Genomic DNA, 20,777 nt, shown 5'->3' with positions numbered 1-20,777 from the left:
AACTTGGTGGGAAGGGGGGGTGCATACTACACCTGTGTGGGAATGTTGATGCCGGTGCACGATGTGCACCCCACAGAACACAGTGCCCCAAGGCAATCGATATGGCACATGACTGCCTAACCTCACAGCGATGCTAGAATGTAGAAAATACAACACTACTCGTCCGACAGGTAACCTGGCCCAATACCACAACACAAGTACCACTCATCGGCGGACCTCACACACCGTAAGGGCAACCTGCACCATGCACTGCATATGCACTCGCAGCCTCCTGCATCCCACCACACAAGACAGACGTCCCTGGGAGTGCATAGAAGTGAGCCCAACAGGGATACAGCAGCGTGTCACTGGTTCTGCACACCCATAGTAGTGGTGCAAGTCAACATGGTACTGATCAGTGCAGTAAGACAAGTATGCTACTGACTACAGTCAACACCCCCTGCCACCAAATCTCACAGAACCCAACACATCAATGAATTCAGGCCAACACTGCTGCACGCATATACGGTGCACGTGCAACAAGATGTGAGTGCACACCATAAGCCATCTTGAAGAAGCTACCCCTCCATCATTCCATGGCACAGGACACATAGCCGGGCCAGTAATGGGGTTAATGCAACCAGGGACATGTGTGTATGGCCAGAAATCACCAGCTGCCATGCAAGACTGCTACAGTTCGCCACCATCAATGTACAAACACTTACCTTCATTCCCCTTCCATGCAGGTGATGGTGGCTACCCTTCGAAGCCGTGGCTCATGGCCCCTATCCGCAACCCACAGAACAGGCATGAGGAGGACTACAATCGAGCCCGTACACGGGTGGCCATAGAGCAGACATTTGGCCTGTTGAAGGCACCATTTTGTTGCCACAGCCGTTCGGGTGGAGCACTCATCAACAGCCACGAGAAGGTGGCCAGGATCACCATGGCATGTGTAAAGCTGCACAATATGTGCATCCGTCGGACCGCGCCACTGCCCCCTGACCTGGGACTGCTACCACCAGATGATGATGAGGGGGTGGATGAAGAATTGGCAGTACAGCATCACAGTGCAGATGCACAGGAGGGATGTGCCGTGTGGCAATCATTGATTGGACAATATTTCTGAAACTCAAGTCAGCTGAGGGTGTCAGGATGACAGGGCATCGGGCCCTGGTTGTGGGGATACATGTACACCATGCACTGTGAGTCATTAAAAGACGCATGCACATTGATCAATGTCCACTCTGATATTTTTTATTCCCAACCGGTGTATTGTATTAGTAGGTTCACACGTGAACAACAAAACCTCCACCCTCACCCCCCTCCCCCCAACTCCCATACACACCCTCACCCCCCTCCCCCAACTCCCATACACACCCTCACCCCCCTCCCCCCAACTCCCATACACACCCTCACTCCCCCTCCCCCCAACTCCCATACACACCCTCACCCCCCTCCCCCCAACTCCCATACACACCCTCACCACCCTGCCCCCCAACTCCACAACAGTAGTCCCGTGTGGCACATTGAGGCCACATGTGGCAGCATTGTCTATTGATCCATGCTCCCGGTGCCCGGGGGGGCATGTTCCTGCGCCGCTGAGAACACAGCAAGCGGCGCGCTGGGCTTGCCGGGGTGGGGGGACTGGTTGAGGGGGTGTCCTCCTGCTGAGTCGCATGAATGGGACGTGCTGCCACAAGGGCGTCTGCAATGCGTCCAAGTGCCTCACACACACGGTTGGTGCTTTCCGTGAACACCTGACGCATTTGCCTGAGCTCCTCGAGTAACTCCAACCTGCCCTGGCGGTTTTCCTCATTGAAGTCAGTGATGAGGGCAGTGAGCTGTCCTGCACGTAGTGCTTCCTGGGATGGTGTATCATCCCTGCAGGGGTTTGGGTCGACATGCCCTGACAGGGCCTCGATTGGGGTACTGGGCATGGGATCTGCGTCTCCCGGTGCATCGCCACATGCACTTCGAACTGGTGTGTGTCACTGCACGACAACTGGGGGACATTGCAGGGCTCGGGGGTGCATACAGTGGGGTAGGAGTCCTCCTCTGACGCCCCACAGATGGACAAGGGGCTGTCCACGATTTGCAGAGGGGCTGTGGCTGCCACCTCCCCAGAGATACTGGACTCCTCTGACCTTGGTGTGGTGATTGTTGCAGGCGCTGATGCATTGAGGGATGGGGGTGGTGCAACCTCAATGGGCCTTGGAGGAGCTGTGGTGGTTTTGTCCTTCCTGGCCGGTATGCGGTGGTCCCTGCCTTTGGCACTGGATGTGGTGGGACGGCTTCTCTCAGGCTCATCGCCCTCATGCTCACTGTCTGTGGCTGTAGAACAAAGGTACAACATGAGTGGTTGTGTGAGACTCTAATGTCATTAATGGCAGCATTCACATTTCAGTCATTTTGGATTGGTGACATTTTGGCTGTTACTACATCACTGGTTTCTACTGATGTGTCGGATATGTACGCAGGTGTGAGAGTCACTAATCCTGGCCTGGTCATGTGCAGTCTGGCTCGCACACTGCCAAGCCTGCTGCACAGTGTGCTTATTGGGATGTGCTAGTTACTGCACTGTGGTTGCTGGGCATTATGTGGTAGCACTCGTCCCTTGGTGGCAGTTGTCTTGCCATTATCAGAATGGGTGGAGGGCAGTATAACAAGGTGCATTGGACGGGGCTTGGAAGTGTATTCAGCATGTATTTGCCATTGGCGGTGTTGACTTTGGACACTCACCTCCATCAGCAGACAACGGAGCCCCACACTCCATTTCACCGACGCCCTCGATTGATTCTGTGCCAATCAATGCAGCGCATGTCTCCTCCCATGGTGCTAGTTTCATTGGTGAACTTGGTCCACCTCCAGTCTGCAGTGCCTGGCTGCGGTTGGCTGCGAGGATGCTCCGCCCCCTCAACCGCATGTCGTCCCACCGCTTGCGGCAGTCCCTGGGGGTGCGGGGGGTGGTGCCTACTGCGCTCACCCTTTGGGCAAGTTCTGCCCATATGTTTTTTTTCGGGACCACTGCCTCTCTGCGCATGTCGCTGCTGAACACTACGTCTGTGTGCTCCTCCAGGTGGCCCACCATGGCCTGCAGCTCCTCGGGGCTGAAGCGCTGCTTGCGGAGGCGGTCCGCTGACTTCTTCGGTGCTTTGGGCATAGCTGGCGGTTGTGTAGGCCTTTTCCGAGGTTCAGGTTCGTCCCAAGGGTGCTGCCTGGAGAGGATGGCAATGGATTGTGTTTTTAAAGATGGCCGTCGCGCTCCTTCCCGTTCCTGTGCGATGATGTAATTTCCGTATCCGTTAGTTAGCGGTGACCGTAATTTACAGTATCCGTAAATTACGGTCACCGCTAATTACGGACGGCGAAGCTTTGATGGCGGTGTTGTTAAGAACGTCTCGGTTCATGCCGGTAAGGGGTTTAACGGGCACTTTAGCGGTATGCCGCTAGGAGATTTACCGGCATGGCGGAAAGCTTGTGCCCGCGAGGTCGGTATAGCCTGTAAATAGCGGCGTGGTACCAGATCGGACTCGCTCTTTCCGCCATGCCCGTAAAAACCAATACTTACCTCCAACCTCGGAATGACCCCCCATGTCTGCAATCTCTGCCAGTGTGTCGGCCAGCATGTTTAATTCATCCTCTGAGAATCTCTCCTTTTTATGGCCTTTTGCATTGTGCTGGAGGTATGGGTGCAGATGTAGCTGGTGGTGTGAGGTTCAATGTCCTGTATCTCGAGGATTGCAATGTATTGTGTTTTTTAAGATGGCCGCCGTGCCATTTCCCGTTCCGGCGCGATCACGTTACTTCCGGTTCTGGTATTGCCGGACCCGTTATTGCCGGACCGTTAATGCTGGTGCCCGGTATTTAGGGGTGGACGAAGGCGGAGGAGGTGTCAGCGCTTTCCATGATGCCGCTAACTGGGGTTTTGGGGTCATTTATGGCATGCCGGTACAGAAGATACCAGCATGCCGCTAAGCGTGTGCACACATTCTCGTAATCACCTGCTGTTTCTCATTCGGACTGCAGTAAATCCATCTTCCCACATACTTCATGTGGTTCCTCAGATACAGGAATTTCATTCCCTCAGGTGCATAAATACTGGCCTTGACATAGTCTCTGATTTATTCATCTGTCAGCTCTTTGGGTTTGATCCCAGACTCAACATCAATCATGATTTTCATAACTGTCGCTTTCTTTGCAGTCTTTTTACACTGTGTGATTATTATTATGACCACACAGAATCCAAACGTGATAATTACTAACAGGGCTCCAAGAAACTTGAAAATGTTCACCATCCATTGTGGAACCCATGAGAAAATTGACTCAAGCCAGCTGTCATCAGCAATGTCTTCCATCTCATCCTCCATCTTTACGTACAAGTTTGTCAACATCGTTATGGCTTCTGTCAAAGTGCCATTCTCGTCATCATGAGAAGGTATGAATGTGCAACATGATTCTCCGATTTTGGTACAAACACCACCATTCATAGCTGTAATCATGTCCAAAACATCTATTCTGAAGAGTCATCAGTCGTATGGCTCTCAGCTCTTCCTTGATAGCATTGAATTCCTTTATGGTAGTGTTGATTGTCTGCAGAAGCTCCCATCTGGTTATCTGTAACCATTTGGCTTTGCCATCGTCTGGATCCCATGCATAAAGGTAACAGTAAATACTGAGGCAGTTTTGCTGAACAGTTTATGCTCATACAGAATATCATCAATGCCTTCTATTGATTTAGCCGATAAACTATTCTACCTCTTTATTCGATCAAGGAGTCCAACAAATCTCTTCTTTCTTAGGTGAGCATCTGGTTTTGGAAACTCACCAATTTTCAGGTCGCTCTTTGGAATCACTAGTGCTGGAACATGAACAATCACCATAGAATATAGTCCTCCCCTATCTCTGGGCAGCGTCATGTATACTCTGCATCCGCAGGTCCAGTAGTGGTCCATTATCACGACTGCACCATCCTTCATTCCTGGTACATCGAAGATTCGACCACACTGTTGATTTTCTCCAACTTTTCTTGTGCCATTATTTCTGAAGCACACTTCTTCACTGGCCAGAGGCACTATTTGAAATGGATCTCCTTTGTCTTTGACCCATGTCAGTAACTTTGCAAGCCTCAGCCAGAGAGGTTTCCATCCTTTTTCCACATAATCTATAACTGGTTTATGATGTCCAGCTACTGCCATAGCTCTGCATATGACTATGCCTTCTTCCCAGCCATCTGGAGATAGTACTGTTCCCCAGATCTGCATCTGGCCTCTTTCCTTGCATCTTCGTATTTCTTCATCAGTCTTTTCTTGTCAATTGAGCATTCTATTTATTTCCTATCAGATTCCTGCTCCCTCCATGCCAGGCTGTTTGTATCTTATCACAGGATCTCTGGGGTGTGGTCTTTCTCTGGTCTTTAAATCTTGAAAATAATCATCTTATTCTGGAGCTGTCCATTCATTTGCCCATACCAAAGATGCTGTTCGATACTGGAATTGACCTCTTGTATGGCAGAGTGCAAGGTGAGTCAGGCAATGAGCCGTTTGGACATCTATTTTTACAGCTATGAACATCTTGGACTTTCCCATAGCATAAGGTAGGAGGGCACAAACATAACAATCTTCCTTAGCAGTTCTCTTCCTTAGGAGGTCTCTTCCCTACCTCCTTCATGTGTTGATACCACATGTTGTTCCCCAAATGTGCTGTCCTGTCTAGATAATCATTGAACTCATAATCTTCTTCCCTTGCACTTCTCTTGGGTCTCTTTCTTGTAGGAGTGTGTATAAAATGATCATGGAGCATGTCAAAAACAGATCTTCCCATGGGGGAATCATAGGGACACTTGTCAGAGGGATAGGCATCTTCATGTGTGCCACTGGTGTAGGGCCAATCACATATGGCCTTGGCCTCCTTACAACATCTAACTCTGCACAGGTCACTGGAGTGGGAAGAATCAAAGGGATTTCTGCCTTTCTGGAACCAACAAAGTAAGCAGCATGAATTAACAAAAACAGAAAAACAATGACAGATGCTGTGCATATATAAATTATGCACCAATACATAAAACCCCACCATTGGTGTCTTTCCACACGTCGTTGAATCTGCTCACTTTCTGGAACTGCAATATACTCAATAGACCACATAATGCCTGTGTATTATTTTTAAGGAAGGAAAAAACCTTTATAATCATGTAGCACTGTTACATGCTCAGGTAGCTGCCGAATTTGCTCGATTATTGCTGCCAATAATCTTCTAATCGTTGGCAATTTTTAGGATCCTGCACAAAAGTGCACACATCAGTACTCTGCCCAACAAGAGCAGGATAAGCTCTGAGTTTAAAAACAAAGACAGCGAGAAGGAGTCTATGGATATGTACATCAGACAGGACCAGTTGTCTGGCCAATAAGAAATTCAGTGAGAAACGAATCAGGGAACTGCTCCCTTTTCCAGTAGTCAAAAAGGAAATCAATATCTGCATTTTTCATTTATGCCAGCACTTTCTAAAGTCCAATTTCAACAAGTTCCTGTAGCTCAAGAACATTTACTTTCTCACTCCTGCTAAAATATGTATAAAGAGTGTCCGGGTAAGCCATAGTCCAAATGCACACTTGCATTTATTTAAACAGTAATCTTTGCGTCCTTCTTCCTCGTCATCGATCGAGTCTGCACGTGCTGAACTACTTCTTCTGTACTTGCTTCCTAATTGGGTGGAGGTGTTCCTGTCTCACCAGCATACGGTTTGACGTCGTTGAGGTAAATCCATGCGCGTCGTTCTTGGACTTTTACTGCCAATGGAGTAACATTCTCCACAATGAAAGGACCACAAAATCGGGGCTTGTGCCACTTCCGATTGAAGTTGCGAATCAAAATGTGATCACCAATAAAGAGTTTAGTACTGATAAAGGTTTTTCAGGTCCGGTTGCTGAAAGGTCTTCATCTGTGTCCTGAGACAGACACCACTTAGCCTTGAGTTGATCTGAAATGACAGAGAAACCTATGGTCATACATGTTAAATACGCATGTAGCGCATTTCCTAACAATTCTTGTTAGTCTGGGCATTGCTTCTAATCCTCGATGGAGGAGTCAGAGGTGTTCTCATTTGCCTCCCTGTTACTGACTCATGGGGTGTGAGGTGGTGGCCTGACCGGGCCTGATTCTTTAATGTATATAATGCAAGGGGCAGACAGTACAGCCACCCCTTCTTCAATGTCAATTTAAGTATGGCTATTCTCTCTTTAAGAAGGCTGTTGAGTCTCTCAGATATCCCATTCGCTTGCAGGTGATAAGCAGAAGAAAATGTATGTTTAATACTGAGCAATAGACTGATTTTCTGAAATACTTCAGTAACAAAATGGGGTCCATTGTCGGATCTTAGCACCTGACATACTGCCCATCTAGGAAATAATTCTCGAACTAAAAACTTAGCAGTGCAAGTGGCATTAGGGTGTCTACATGGTCCTGCTTCAATCCATCTTGAAAAGGGACAAATCACCACTATCGTATACCTATGTCCACTACATTCTTGCAGCATATCAACATAATCAATATGTTAATGCTGAAAAGGACCATTTGGTCGAGGGATTACTCCCCTGATTGTTCGCAATGTGTGCCCAGCAGTACACTTTTGACATGCGATGCAACTTACTACATATAAAGCAAGGTGTTCTAACAGGTTCGGTACAAACCAATCCTATGAAATAGCTGCTGCAAGGCTTTTCCTAGTTACATGCCCAGGGTAGTGTAGCACTTCTAACGCTACCCTAAACAAGGCTACAGGCATCACTGGTTTACCAGTGGTGCCCTGAAGCCACAATGATTCAGAGGGAGATAAAGAACCTCCCTCTGTGTCCATAGCTCCTTTCTTCCTGCGGAGCACTGTCTTGGACTTCCATCAATTGTGTTCTAGACAAATGATTAAATCCTTCATTTACAATTATAATCGTGACCATTTCTTCCTTTACATTAGGAGTATCAAAACTACAAATATCAGGCGAATATGCAACCCTTTTGACCTCTTCATCTGCTGCTTCCCACTTGAGATCAAGTCAGTTCTCTTAGTATGTCCTGTGCATTTGACTATTGCAATGGCTACTGGGAGTTGTAGTTTTAGTAAGCCTGTTCAATAATGCAGCGTGTTGCACTTGAGTGCTGTCAGCTGCGACGTAGCCCCTCCTTTTCCAATGTGCTAGCCCTGCGTGCACGGTCAATGTCACATAGGCAGAGTCATTGTACACCGTCACTTCCTGCCCTTCGTGTTTCTTAAGCACGTCAATAAGCACCACCAATTCTGCAACCTGTGCCGAAAAGTGAGACGGTAGTCTTGCACTTGCTACCACTTCAAATTCCCCATTAGGTATGTGTCTTACCACAGCTGTACCTGAAAGCCTTTCTCCATCAGTTTGATCAATTTCTGACGACCCATCAATAAAGAGAAACTCCCCCCTGCTAGAGCATTCTCCTTTACCCTTGGGATCGCGTCATAGAACTCCTCCTAATTCGAGCAATCATGCACTTGCTTGTCCTATGTCCGAGGTTCAGCTACAAACTTGGCAGGGTTCACTATTTTACACCTGACTATTTTGATTGCTGGATTTGATATTACTACCTCAATTGCAGAAGCCCTTTGAGATGTCAGTGTACCGTTAGGTTTCTCCAAAACAGCAAACAAAGCATGCTCAACAAATAAAGTCATGGAACACCCAATCATGATGCTTGCAGACTTCTCAATGACAAACGCAGCTGTTCTCAAGGAAATTGTCCTCTCATAACTGGATCTAAAAACCCACTACTATACGCCAAAGGTTTATACCCAAGTGTAGTTCTCTGTGTAAGCACTGCTTTCATACCTGTTCCATTCATGTATAAAAACAAAAATAACTCCTCAGAATAATTGGGAATTCCTAAAACTGGAGCTTTACAAATTGCTTTCTTCAACTCCTCAAACCCTTCCTCCGTTTCCTCAGTCCATTCTATTTTCCCATTGTTTACTCAGACTTTCTTTAAAGCCTGCAAAAGAGGTCTCATGTATGAACTATGAACTATAATGAAATACCCAGGCTCTAACATAGTTACACAATCCCAAAAACTACTGCATGTGCTTTATTGTGTGCGGTTTTCGTGTTTTCATGATCGCCTTAACTCTTTCAGGTGTAACCTTCTTTCTCTCATGTGACATTAACTGTTCTATGTACAACACCTCTTCCTGGTAATATTGTAATTTGTACTTGGCTACCTTGTACCCCTTGTCTGCTAAAATAGTAATTTTTCTGATCGAGTCTTGTCTGCACAAATCTTCTGTCATGCTACAAACTAAAATAGCATCTACGTACTGCAGCAAAACACTTGACAAATCAATATGGCTTAGGTTCATCTGCAGGACCCTTTTGAAGGTAAATGGAGACTCACAATACCCTTAAGGTAAACAAGTGCTTTTCAGCTTAGTCTGGCGTAACGTAAATTAAATCAAATCCTGAGAATCCTTATGCAACGGGATTGAGAAAAATGCATTTTTCAAGTCAATCATTGTGAAATATCATGCTTCTGTAGGAGTACTGCATAAAATCATTGCAGTATTCGGAACTAGAGGAAACTCTGCCTCTACAATCTGGTTAATTGGTCACTTGTCCTGAATTAAACAACATGACCCCCCCTTCAATTTGTTCACAGGGTACACAGCAGTATTACACAGTGACCCTGATGTCACCAGGATGCCTTGTTCCATCATAGCCCCTCTCTTGAAACATTGGTTACTGCCTTGCTCGAGGTAAAATTGCTCCTGGTTTAAGCTTAATCTTAACTTCTCCCACCACCCTAAATAGGCCTGTAGTCCACAAAGAGGTTGGTACTTTTTCCATGTCCTCATAAAAAAATGTGCGGCGCTGCCGCACGATCACCATTCTTTGGAATTTCCCTTCTCTCTATTCTGATCCAATTTGTAATACTCGTCTTGAATACTACTTCATCGTCTGACGGATCATCCCTAAACATATCTTCACCTGTGACATCAGTCACTCTATAACCTTCGCCAATAGCAATTACCATTCTACATGGCCTGCCCTCATCATCAACTCCTTCAAGCATAGGCAATTTGCCTAACACTATAGCTTCATGCAGCTGTAAGGGAAAAATCTGTCCCCCCTCTTCGTCCATAGGTATCTGTGGCCTGAAAAAAAATTCATCAGGTATCCTCATGATTTACCCACTAAGTCGGGTAGCCACGTTAACAAAATGTGTACCCCATAAAGAAAGACTTCTGGCTCTAATGGGACTCCTCGCAGAGCTATCTGCCCTATAACTAAATTCACCTACATTTAAATAATGTATTCCTGCAGTGTAACACACTATGCCTTCATCAGTAAAAGAAATCGTCACATTTAGCTTTGTCATTAAGTCTCGGCCCAGAATATTAACTGGTGTCTGCCTTGAATACAATAAAGGTACAGACATATCACATTCTCCTATAGAGACTGGTAATTCATCATTAAAAGGAACTCTACTTGTAGCTCCAAAGAAGCCTTTCCCATTCATGGCATTTCCGGATAACGAAAACTTTCACCCTCGTATACATGAGCGAGTTGCTCCAGTGTCTACTAAAAAAGAAAAACATTTGCCTCCCATGGTAACATCAACCCTTGGTTCCTCTTGAAGATTTGGTGGGGTCATTCCGAGGTTGGAGGTAAGGGATTACCGGCACCGGTAACGGTGCCTATGCCGGTAATCCCTTACCTCCGTATTCCGAGTTCCGTTTGCGGGTCCTTCCTTACCTCCTGCTTTTAGCAGGAGTAAAGTACTGGACCCGCAAAGGTATCTCGGAGGTAATTACGGTACCGTAATTTACGGTGCCGTAATTACCTCCTTCCCCATTCCCATTGAGCCCTATGGGGCAGAAATGAGAATGGGGAAGGGCAAAAGGTGAATGGGGAATTACCGGTCCCTCCAACCCTGGAATGGAACGGTAATTACTCCATTCACCATGCCGGATTTGGGACGGTTTCGGAGGCAACTATGGAGCTAATTACTCCAAGGTTAGCTCCAAACCCGGAATGAGGCCCATTGATTGTACTGAACACATCAAGTCACCCTGTGAGCTGTCCTATTGTGGGTACATGTGTGTTCCCGTGCCTGTAAAAGGGATTTCTCCCACAGTAGTGACACCCCCTACTCTAGGAGTCAATAATTGTCCCGTTTTTGCACTCTGCTGTATCTGCATGGGTGCGTGTTTTGACTACCCTTGCAGTGGATTCAATGGTGCTTGTTGTGGTTGCAAAGCTGTTGCATTTGCAGCGCTTGTGCTTAATACACTTGGGCAAACCCGTTGCTGTTTTGTGAGCAATATGCTGGAGGATAAGTGTCCCTGTCCTGAGAATTGCCCATTCTCTACATACCCTTGGCTTCCACCTGTTTGTGCAATGTGCCATGTCATGCCACATGCCCAAAAAATAGGGGGGAGTCTTCTCAATTGTCCTCCTTGTATATTTTGATTGTCATTGTGCACAGTATGAAAGAAACACTTGTTACTGTGGAAACCACCTCATCCTCTGAAACCTGTTCCTCTACCTCTTGGTATGAACCCATTGCCTCCTTGATCTGTCCGGTGTTGGTTATTCGCCTGTGACATACCCACTGCTTGCTGCATTCCCAGCCCTTCTCCGCTAGTCAGTACAGCACCTTCTATGGCGTACTTTGATAATTTCTTTTGGACTAACTTAGCCTCCTCAAGCTTCCTACCACCCGCTTTCTTCTTATTTTTCTCTTGTAGCAGTCGGCAATGATGCGTGATAGTCAACTGTATCTCTGCCCATGGCTTTGCTTCCATTCCCACTAGTTTCTTCAGCTGTCTCTGTGCCTGTTCTGGCAACCCCTGACACACAATGTGGTAAAATACTTGCACTTCTTTCCCCCAAGGCTCTCGACTTTCCAAGGGCCACCGTTCCTGAACATTTTGAATGTAAGCAAGCAAATCCCTGTCATTTTTCATCTTACGTGCCATAGTTGCACCCATATCTGACATATCAGGAAACTGTAGGCTGAGCACTTTCCAGACAGCAGCCCAGCAACTATTAAATGGCGCTCCGTCATGAAATGTATTCTGTGCCATGACACTCGAGTAACCTGCTCTTGTCCAACCAAGTGTCATCAGCTCTTTCCCCAAGAATGGCTGCTAGGAGACCCTTAATGTCCCCTATAGCTAATGTATTTCCTCCTGTCATTTCTTCTAGTTCCTAAATCAATTTTTCTGCACCCGCTGTTAAACTAGGAAGTTTGCATCTTAGATTACCATTGTCCATTTGGGACCAAGGGATATACTGTGGTTTGGCCCCTCCTTTCTCCAATAAGGGAATTGCATGAACCCAAATCTGCAATCCGCTCCCATCGTCTGCCTACTCATAGTGCGGATAATGGTTCCCTATTGCCTTCTACCTGGCAATGACCTCAACTTGCTCAAATAAGGTGGCAATTCACCCCTCTCACTATGTGATCGCCCTTTAGGTCACTCTGGGTATGCCATAGGGCCTGGCATCCTATCTTTAGGTTGGTCTAAATCCGACCATCTCACTTCCTTGTCCGTCTGCAGACATCTCTCGGGACCACATGCACTTTCTCCCGATTCCTCACAGACGGTTTCTCTGTCTTCGTCTGACATATCTAATCCCAAAACATTGTGGCTTTCATCTTTCTGATCTTTGTTTAAGGTCATCCTGTCCAAATACAAGGCTTTATGGCCAAGACTAAACAGGCTTCCTTCTTTGCCTCGTGACTGGACACCTATGAATCAATCTTCTTTTCCTTTGCCTCTCGTTTCACCTTTTGTCCTCATCTCTTGATAAGCTTTATCGTTCCTAACTCTGATGCTTCCTATATCGAAATTCTCATCTAGGTTTACCCTAGACTGTCCTGGCATTGCTCCCTGCAATGGGAGATACTCCTCTATGTCGCCCCATGATATTACTGGACTCAGTTCCATTAACTCTTTATCAATGCGATCAATGTTGCGAGCCCTCTGTCTCCTTTTTCAATGCATCTCTTCGTCTAACTCCCTTCGCTTCTTCGCTTCCCATTTAATTCTGTCTTCTTCCTGTCTTTTCTCTTCCCTTCTTTCAGTTGCCCTACACACTTCTTGGTCTCTTTGTCTTTGCATTCTTTTATCTCATCATATCTGTTCTTCGTCCTCTTCTCTCTTCTTTTCTAGCCTGTCTCGTTTTTTGATGGCTCTCTGTCTATTGTCATACTTTCTCTGTTTTTCTGCCCTTTCTTCCTTTCTGAGTTGCTGCTCCTGATACATTCGCTCTCATCTTTGCCTACTCATCCTTTTATGCTCATCCTCTTTCAATCGTTTCTCTCGTTCCCTGTCTTTTTTGTCTTGTTCATCTTGATCTTTCCCCTGCCTTTCTTCCTCAATGCTCTTCCCATCAAGCTTGAGTAATATCTGTCCTTCCAACCATTTGTTCTGTAGGAGCATAACCTTGTCAGCTTTATCCTAATCTCCTTTCCATCTCTTAATCTCTCTTTCTATATCTAAAGATACATTCAGTCATTCACTCTTCTCTTTTTCTTATCAGACCTTAGTGGTCTCCTCCTTTCCTTTAGCCCTTTCTATTTCTGGACTCTCATCACTGCTATAAGCAAGCAGTTCAGATATCAGATTACTATATCCTATCATCGCTTTTAGTTCCCTTAATGGATACATCCTTCATCTTTTGTACTATTGCCATTTACTTCCGGCATGGTAGGGTGAGCAGAAGGGTCGACATCCTCCTCCTTGCACTGATTAAGCAGCCAATGCTCAGGAGACGGATCTTCTCATTCCTCCTGGTACATTTTCTAAAGCTCTAAGCTAGCTAACCTTGTCTCCAATTTCTTTCCTATGTACGGAGCATGCAAGTATGTGGCCATGTGTTGCGAAACTGCCTTTGACAGCGATCCCCCTTGTGGCCATAGCATGAACATTTTGTCTGCTGTATCCTTAACCCATTCCGCACTATAGTGTTTGAGCTTGGGTGCATGTTTTGGCAGTTGCTTGCAAAGATGCATCAATGGAGTAACATCCCCATTGTGACAAGTCTCAATTGACTGTCAATACTTACTGTTACTTTACATAAAAACACATTTCAGAAAAGTAACAAATATGAACGTGAACCAACAGTCACTGTTCAAAGCCTCCGCTTCACAACTCACTCCAATCTACCTACTTCGACCGGTGCCGGCAATGGTTAAAAAGGTAGACAAGCTTTTTGGTCCCTACTCAACACAACTTATCTTTGTCACTCTTCGACACTTCACTCTTTCTAATGCATAAAATATATAAACAGACAAACCAGTCAACTTTTCAACATATTCTTTCTCAGCGCTCTTCGCTTCTATTACTTGCCCCTAATTACTGTGATAAGAGTGTGAATTATTCCCTCTCACAAACCTTGTCCGTGTGGAGCCTAGTTTCACCCACTTGGGTTTTGGAATAACTCCTTCTAGACCCTCCTTGAGCGTAGGACACTGGACTTATCTAGACGCTCCTTGTCTCTGATGCTCCTCGTCATATATTTACCCCACGTTAATCTTTATTACTACCACAATCCCTGTTCCCACATCATTTTGCCACTCTCCTCAATCCACTCACCATTTGCCTTTCAGCTCTTGACACTCGGGTCGTCTCCTCCTTCAAACGGCCACTTTATCCTTCGATCCGCTCAGCGCCTGTGGAAACCAGGAGGGATTTCGTGAAAGAGGGGCCTGTCCCAGCAGTATCTTCTTTACTTGCAAGTTTTCTATATCAGCCACTCTCCACAGGAAACGTCATGTTCTTCAAGCTTAATATCAGAGGATGTCCGGTGTTCCGTAGTCTCTAAGAGCTCACTGAGGTCGATGGGCCTTGATAACCATCATCTCTCTGCTACCAAGTGTACCCAGGGAACGAGTCCTTTAAGACAAAGTAACAGTATCTGAGATATATGGGGATGCAGATCTTACTCATACATCATTAATCAGATCAACTCAGGAAGTTTGGCAAAAGTCAAAGCGGTTTTAATCACAAGTCTTTTAAACATGGAGTACAATGACCATCAAGGGACGCCGCACAGAATGATCTCAATATATTTCATAAAAACAGTTCTTTTATACTAAATATTCATCATGAGTGATGTCATACTACGTGACAAATAAAACCTACTAGGGGTTGTGGTTGGTCAACAGGGAACATCTACATTCTACATATACTTTCTATGGGATACAGGGACATGGTTGGGTCCCTAAGATCAGGTGGACAATTAAGTCCATCCCAAGTGCAAGTCGTCTTCCGTGTCAGACAAATACACAACGTACAATTGGCTTCTTAAACTATACGGCTCCTAAATATGTGTCCCTCTATGATTGGTTGGCATGCTAGTACCCTTCTGGAATATTCCACTTGCTAGCAGCATGCAAGCTGGTACCCCAGGTGCTGGGGGGTTTGGCCTGGTCATGCCTCCCCACCTAATTAGCCCAACATCCATCACCAGACCTGCGGTATGCCATTCAATTAACTCCTTTGAACTCGGCCTTGCACAGGCTCACTATGCCTGAGAATAAAAGGGAGTGTGGGATGGTCTTATCTTCTGGTCTTGGTGTAGCTCACCCAAAGTTTATTTTTATCTGACCATGTGACTGCAGGCCATGGTTTTGAGCTCTTTGTTGTACTTAATATTATTAAATGAAGACATATTGTCACCCTCAGTAACCTTTCGTTCTACCTCAAACAGGAACTTGGTTCTCACGTTATTGTATCTTCTCGAGTACATAGCAAGGCTCTCAGGGGCCCGAACTCTTGATACTGGGCCAGGCAAGCATCTCTTGAATCTTCCTTCATTGTCAGCTATCATTCTGCTGCGCCAAACTTACATTCCTCTTATTCACGGAGTACAAGTTTGCTAAAGTGCGTTGTGGAACATCTACATTCTATACATTCCTATAAATATACATTGGTGCATTGCCGCAATGTATTCAACATAGCCAGCCTTATGATTACTTTGTCTACTTGCGTTACTGCGCCTGTACAATTATAAAATGGTTGTGTATTTTCTTCAGTGCTTCTAGCACATGCAATCTTCATTTTGCTCCAGAAATGTTGCTCATTTCACTACTTTGTCATCAGGTTCTATAAGGTCTATATTCTTACTTCATTTACATCCCTTCTAAGTGTGTCACCTCTACTTCATGTGACATCACCAGCCCTCTCTTTCCTTCATTTTCACACTTCTTCCGGAATTTCCTTCAGAAGATCATCATTTCTTTGTGGATACTTATAGGGTTTTCTCAATGGACCTTGTTTCAAGGACCCTTCGTGGTATAGGTACCATAATGGGCTTGCGCGTGTCGCAATTTCTGGTTGCCAACATATAGGCAGAATAGGGGTGGAACTTCCGGTAGAGGTACTTGGCTCCTCCTCTACACTTGCCAAATTAGGTTGGAATGTGAGCTGCCAAATACGAGTAGGGCTGCGGCTGCTCGTGAAGGACAAATCCATGGGAGACTGAGCAGAGGTCTTGTGCTGTCAAAATACAAGTTGAGATTTAGGACACCAGCATCCCCCAGGATAATGGCCATCCCATTTGAACTACCAGATGCCCATTAGCAAAACTCCTAAACACTTCACAATTTAGACCTGCAGGAAACTCAGACCTGCCCCTCTGGAGGAGTAGCTGATATGGGGCGAACAGAGGACAATGAGTCCCATCATTTGTACCAAGGAGAACACAGGGTGATGCCAACTCTTATAAGATTGCAGAGGGGAGACATGATGGGGACCCTTATGTGTCGAGGATGAGAAAATAGTTGCTTTGTTTGCAAGCACCAAACTGACCTCCAAGTTATCCACTGAGCTCATGTTGATGACCAGGTGCACATCACACTATTAGGCCTCAGGGCAGGGCATTGTGTTCAGAAACGTAACAAATAATTTTACAGCAACCCATGGTGAAGAGATTGTCACCCCCATTTGAAGGAGTTGAAGTCAGAGAAGACGTGGCCAATCAGTTGGGGTCTATATGTGATCAGTATTACGTAAATAGGTGGCAGCCAATGAGGGTGAGGAATTAACAGTTTATATTGTGTACGTCATAAATGACGATGTTCGCAGTTATAACGTGCTGTTTGCTTTGAATAAGAGAGAGAGCTCTGTGACAGCGGACTTAAAATACCCTGTTGCCATTTCCTTTTTGTATACAAATAAAACTTGTGTTTCCCTCATAAAGGGGTGCAACTTCCATTTTTGCCTAGAGGGTTATTATTTCTTGGTCTGGTCGTTAGAGGTCTAGCCTACACCATCCCGAAAACTTAGAATTGAGTGCTGATTCACTTGCATTAAATCCAACTGAGGTAAAGAAAAATGGTTTCAAGAAAATTGGTGTGACACACAAGAGGCGGTCTGAAAATACTAGCTATAAACCCATTTTTCTATGGATATTTGAGCCTTTGATGCTATCCCAAAATACGTAGCCAAATTTCCCCACCCATATTGGTGATCACTATCTACGCGTTTTAGATTTAATTTACTACCATCAGGTGAAATACGTTCTCTAAGAGGCCTTCAACCCAATGAAAACCGAAATTGCCAATATTGCAAAGTAGGTAATGAAAAAGAAAGTTTACATACTTTGGTCACTGGGTGCTTGAGCCTAAATGTATTTAGATATCCTATTTTTCAGTGGTTTATACATTCACCTGATTGGTTAATCGCAGATTATTTATGGTATCGAGTTTTAACAGGAAACGAAAACTTCATTAACTATTGCTTTGATAACAAGTTTCAGTATTATTAATCTATTTAAATAATAGTTTAGTTATGCATTGTATGGATTATGAAAGATTTGTAAATTATTGTATGAAATTCCAAGTAATCTCTATGTAAATTCTGTAAATAGTAACTGCTATCATCGCCTAACATTATGTTTTGCGTTGTATGTTGTCGTACTTTGATATGTGTTAAATGTTTCTTAGTAAACTATAACACATTAATACAAAAAGAAAATGTCAGCTTTCAGCACAACAAATAACCCTTCTTCAGACTGATCAGTACTAAACTGACGAAAACACTGATATTTATTTGTCCAAAGTGAAAGGGAAGTATGGAGGGGTAAAGTGATAAAAGGTGTATTTGTGTGAAGACCGTAGGCTGTAAAGCAAATATTTAAACAGATACATTGAATGTGCATGGGCAAAACTATGCGTATGTTTTAAAATTAAAAAAGGTTAAGTTGAGCAGTATACCTCCCCCACCTTTATGATGGTAGCATGTACTGAGGGCTGGCTATACTCTCCTAAACTGCAGGAGATTCCAGTAAGTACCAAAATAAATGAAATGTACAAGCAAGCAGTGCAGAGCCGAGGAGAGGCAGGGAGGTGAGAGATGTCTGCCCCCCTGGCTCCCTCCTGGTGCGCAGTGAACCACCCCAGCCTCCTGCTGGCAACCTATTAGCCGGCTCCGCCGCACCAAATGTGGTCTCTGCTACTGCAAGCAAGGATCTATAAAAGTAACAGTCTTTGCTAAGAACACACATTTTCCAAGAAAAAAGAATTTTCAATGCTTTTGAAGGAGGAGGGCATGGGCAGAATGGGAGTTATTTTTCTGCCTCCTGTTTTCCCTTAGCCTTCAAAAACAACTTGGTTTCACGCCAGCATGAGATTTTATGCTGGCTTGAAACCAATGATTTCCCATGGAAAAAACTTCTTTTTTGAACATGCAAAAATCAGGAGGTTTACATAGGGAATCATGGTAAATGTTGCCTCCCTACCTGCTATGTGTACATGACAGGCAGATTGCACGTAGAGAAGTTTAAAGTGTCTTCTGCCGTCTCTTTACATTTCTCATTTGCAATTCAAAGTGCAAATGACCAAAATAGCCCCGGGGGGCACCTGTTTGCACATAAGTGCTAACATAAATTCTCACTTCTGGGTAATTTACATACAATGAACTCCAGAATCACTAAACACGTTTATCACCCACCACTACAATGGAAAAACAAACAGTAATGCAGGCTAAATATTTATCACAGGCAGAAAGGTGCACTAGAGATTATGCTGCAAGAGGGGTATCAAAATAGGTTCATAGTTGAAGGAAAATGGGTAACGACAAATACTCAATCACGTTAATGTCTTTGGTAAAATAAGGAAACTAGGCAGCCTCGAGGGTCCAAGGTAAAACCAGGGGTCAGGATACTGTGAGAAACCTGGGGGTATTCTCACTCCTTCTCCCCCTGGATCCTCTCACCTGAAGGATCCTCTCTTCAGGTGGCCATGGGACGGCCATTGCTGTTGGATCCAGAACCTGGGGTTGGACAAGCGAGGGAGGATCACCTTGGTGGAGGGTCCTTGGAGATTAGGAGTGGGGTTCCCACGAGTGAGACACGGTACCCCCCTTTTCCTATGGATGGTAAATCTACCCTAACCCCTCCCACAACCTCTTTAGGCTGTGGTAAAATATCTCCCCTCATTTTCCCAGCTGTAAAATGTACTGGTACTGAGACATGAAATACCCTTTGCCCAAATATCAATCACCCTACTCTCTCTCAGCCTTAACAGGAAATTATAAATCTTATCCTTTTCCCCCCTAGCCAATTCCAACACATACTAAGATGAAGAAGAGGCAACTAAGAGTAGGGAACATTACCTATGGGAACATTCCCTATAATACTGTGAGGAGGAAGCCAACATGTCCTTCTAACAAGGTCAGGCAGAGTCAGGCATTTGACAACACCCATAATCACATGCACTCTATTCCCTACCACTTTAGTACTCTGAGGAAAAAAAAGAAAGCTGAGAGTCAGGCATGTCTCATTAATTGGCCCAAGGGAGGTCTGTCGAGAGAAACCAAGGACTCCCACCTGAAGCCCATTAGCAGGCCCGAGGTGTATAAAAGGTGGAGCATTGAGCAGTGCAAAGAGAAGCAGTTGGGAGAGCGGGGGCTGCATGGCTGAGTCCAGCAGTGGATCCCTTCTCAGTCCCAAGCCAGATTTTGAAAGTAAAGCATAGCGAAATGGAGTGGCTGTTGGAAACAGGAGAGCAGTCGGAAAAGCCTGGAGAGTCCGGAGGAGATCGGCATGCTGGGACGCATGTTTAGTGTGAGGGGCTGTAGCGTGGCTAGGGAGCTGTGTCTCCGGAGAGCCAGAGTGACACAGACTGCAACCTGCTGGCTGAATCCAGAGAGATGCTCATTCCCTTGGGACGTGTGCCGGTCCCAAGAGTGGCTGAGAAGAAGGTGGTGAGACCCTGACCTCACACCCTGTATTCTGGGGAGCTGCTCGCTGGTGCCGCACTGCCTGGGTGAGTCTCAGTAGTAAAAGTAAAAGTGAGGATTCAGGCAACCCGAAGCAGGAAAGGGGGTGCAAGCGACTGGACAGATTGAAAAGCAAAGTGAGAGAAAGCCAGGGGGGGGGTGAGAGTGACCACAAACAGGACAGAGATGGTGCAAGCAACTCACCAGAGTGAAAACGAATGAAAGAGAGTACAGAGAGGGCGCGAGCGACTCAAAACAGGAAAGTAAGATGCCAGTGACCTGGCAGATTGGAAAAGTTAAAGATAAAGTGAAAGCAAGTAAAGAAAGGATGAGAGCAACCCGAAAAGCTGGAAAGGAGGGTAATTAAGACACGCAAATTGAATAGAGAAGGTGCAAGGGTGCATGATTAAAGGACAGATAGTGCCAGGGGCACAACAAAGTCAATAGAGAGTGCCAGGGGCACGATAAAGTCAAGAAGAGTATGCAAGAGGCACAGTGAAGAAGAAAGGAAGGTGAAGGTGTGCACCATAGAAAGAAAGAAAGGTGAAGGAGAAAT

This window comes from Ambystoma mexicanum, chromosome 2q (genome assembly GCF_040938575.1).
Source record: "Ambystoma mexicanum isolate Mex_15411 chromosome 2q, UKY_AmexF1_1, whole genome shotgun sequence".
In the NCBI taxonomy this organism is placed as follows: domain Eukaryota; kingdom Metazoa; phylum Chordata; class Amphibia; order Caudata; family Ambystomatidae; genus Ambystoma; species Ambystoma mexicanum.
This window is presented reverse-complemented; position numbering follows the sequence as displayed.